General features: G+C 37.7%; 1 pseudogene; it reads left to right on the top strand.

Annotated features, from left to right (window-relative positions):
- Window positions 1,940–2,223, top strand: LOC109850358 (annotated as a pseudogene).

Below are 3,415 nucleotides of genomic sequence, written 5' to 3'. Positions count from 1 at the left end.
GACGATGAAGTATGCAGGCGACCGCAGCTGTGACTCGCAGTGTCGAGGACGTGCAACTAGTCACCGACAGAGGGCTCGCACTGACAAAGGGCTTGCGTGGAGACGAATTGGCAGTGAGAGGAGCAGGCGGTAACAAGTTGGCGGAGTTGCTTAGAAGAATTCTCGAGAGGGCTTCGGTAGGCTCTATTCGTGAAAATCTAAAGAGACAATCACGTGATTTGATGATGAGGTGATCTTGTGTTTGGAATATTTTGGTGTTTGGTGTTTTCACTACACGTGATAGAGAAAGAAATTATTCTTCACACGTAAGTGAATGAACTAGATTTTTTGGTGCCCAAGATTCGGTGTGTGGCTTTGTATGGCATTTGGTGTTTAGTTCAATCCAATGGCTGAGATTGATTGGAGTGTAGATGGGCGAATCGATAGTGGATTTTGGCGATCTAGCAGTCAATTCCTAGGTTTTGGAGTGCTTTGAACGCAATGGGAGGGTTTGATTTTTTAGATTTTCCTTAGACTAGTCAGAAAGTGCTGATAAGTTCTGATGGTGGTAACGAGACAGATCTGATGGTAGATAATACAAACGGGTATGTGATGGATGAGACTGGTATAGAGAATCAAATGTAAGTATAGAGAATCAAATGTGATTCTAGTAGTAGAGTTGTCAGCATATAATTATTCAGAGTCATCGCGGGAGTAGTAGTTGGTTGGTGTGTAGACTCGAGGATGACAGTGCCAGATTAGGTGGAGCTTGTAAGCAGGCACGACAAAGTGACACACGTGCTGATGGAGATGGTGGCATTGGACTTAAAGACGATGAACACTCATATTCGGTCCAAGTCAAGTGATGGAGGAGATGAATGCATCTAGCTTGTAGTGTGGAGTAGGAGAGGTGCATCGATATAGTTTGAAGCGAGCGATGCAAGTGGAGTACGAGGACAACAAGTGGGAGAAGACTTCTGTCAAGTTCAGTTCGAGAGGAGAAGCATGGTTGATTTGCTTTTAATATCATAGGTGGAAGATCTATTAGTGCGTACAAGAGAGGTGTAGGGCGCCGCAGCGAGACAGATGAAAGTGAGGGTCATAGGAGCATCCAGTTGAAGTGCAGGTGCTTCGATTTGAAGTGCGAAAGAAATAGAAGATTCTAGCGTGAGAGGCAAAGTTTCAAGACAACTATAATATATCTTCAAGGGAGTTTGTGAATCAAATCCAAGGTGGAAATTGTTGGGATTGTATCTTTGATTCTTTGTATAACTTTATGAGAATTAGATAGGTTAGAGATCTATCATGATTAGGAGATTCGGTCTCATCATGATTAGGAGTTTGAATCCTATTCTAATTAGGAAGTTAGGCTAGAGATAGGGTTTTGGTTTCCCATATATATTCTTCTATTGTTAAGAGAGAAAAAATCAAGGAGAATGTAGATAGTCAATATTCTTGTAATTTACGATTAGCAGAGGGCATGGCCTAACTCAAGAATATTGTACGAGAGGCGAATGTTTCGTAGTCTTTGTCCGTGCAAAAGACTACAATATTGGGAGAGGGTTTCACAGTCTTTGTCCGTTCAAATATTGTAAGGAGAGAGCTTTCGAGAGAATATGAGAGTTGATGATGTATGTGGGTTGAGAGATTGAGAGACGAGAGTTGAGTGGTTCCTCTTGTAGTTCTTCCTAATACATAGTGAATTTCTCATTTGTTGCCCCAAGGACGTAGGTCGAAGTTGGTCGACCGAATCACGTAAATCTCGGTGTTCTTCTTCTTGATTGTGGTTGTTTTATATCTTATTGACTGTGAGTTGGCTTCTGAGTTGTGAAGATCGTAGTACGCGGGAAGACTAAAATTCCCTAACATTTCATCCTCTTTTTCTTCAGAAAAAAATCGAAACAAAAAAACCATCATATCATCTAGTTTTTGAGAAAGCACATAAATCTTAAGTTAAGCAATGGGCTCAGAAACATTCTTGGAGGTTGTATTGGCAATTTTCTTGCCACCAGCCTGAGTTTTTCTTTGCTATGGTTGTGGTGTAAGTTATGTTGTTATTATTATTATTAATTTTGGAAATTTAGTAATAAATGAATTTTGTTGAACAGGGAATCAATTTTGTGTATCAAATTTATTTTTTTGGGTTTTATAATACTGCAGGTAGAGTTTTGGATTGATCTGTTGCTGACGGTGTTGGGTTACATACCTGGAATGATTTATGCAATATATCTGTTGGTTGGATGATAATGATAGTCTTCACATAAAATAATAATAGCAATATTGAATGAGCATTATTGAATTGACATGAAGAGTTAATATTGTCTTCAGTGTGCGGATGGGGCGGTGGAAACCTAAAAACATTAGTTTCCTTTTCGTCTTGAGTAAGATACCCGTTGTGTTATTGTCCTCAATTTGCAATTTTTATTATTTGGACTATTTCTCTTTAATGTTTGATTTATTTGTTTAATTATGGAGGTGAGTAGTCTAGCCTAATGTCATGTGTATAGCAGAGGAGAAATGAGACTTCTTTCACGACTTGTTTGATACGCAGGAATAAGTGTGAATGGAATGCAATTTCTACTTCTCATTCATATTTACCAAACATGATATTGTTTTTAGATGCTAGAAATATCATTATCACTTCTCATCAATTCCCACTTAATGTGAAAATTGCTATTCTCAATGAGTTATCAAAGAATTGATATTCTCACTTACGTGTCAAGGTAATAAAAATAACAAAATAAATTTGGAACATATCCTCCTTAAATATGTTCTCACTTAATCTCTAATCACACTCAAACATGAGAATAAGAATGAGATTCCATTCACACATCAATTCCATTTCATTTATACATTTCATTTCATTCTCACTTGACTCTATTTGCACGTACCAAACGAGTTGTCAAGGTAATAAGACCTAGAGGTACCACTTGTTGGATCTAATAAGAACTTGAGATCTAAAACCATATAGCCATGATTAATTCGAAGAGATTGACAATAATCAAAAGAGCGGAAGCTTATACCTGAATCCATGGATAAACCTTGAGATGGGTTTTGGATCTTCTAACCTTAGTGTTTCTCTAAATCCGAATTTCTCTAGCTAGATGGGGATGTAGAGAATTAGAGAATGTAACCCTAGGTTAGGGACCATAACCCCTTATTTATAGATATTGTACTTTTGCAATTTGGTCCCTCAACAAATCACAATTACAACCTGGTATCTGCACATATAACCCCATGACTTATTTAAATACCCATTAACCCAACTTGATTGATCACTTTAGTGGGTTATCCTAAAAGATAGCAATACACATTGATTAATCATATGTGCCCACAATTAGATTTATTAGATTAAATCCAACAATCTCCCACTTGGGCACCATATGATTCTTTAAATTGTGTATAACCTTATGAGCTCAAAAATTGCTATCACTGA

Source organism: Asparagus officinalis, chromosome 7 (genome assembly GCF_001876935.1).
Source record: "Asparagus officinalis chromosome 7, Aspof.V1, whole genome shotgun sequence".
NCBI classification, from domain to species: Eukaryota; Viridiplantae; Streptophyta; class Magnoliopsida; order Asparagales; family Asparagaceae; genus Asparagus; species Asparagus officinalis.
Note: the sequence above shows the minus strand (reverse complement) of the source record. Positions and strands in the feature narration are given on the sequence as shown.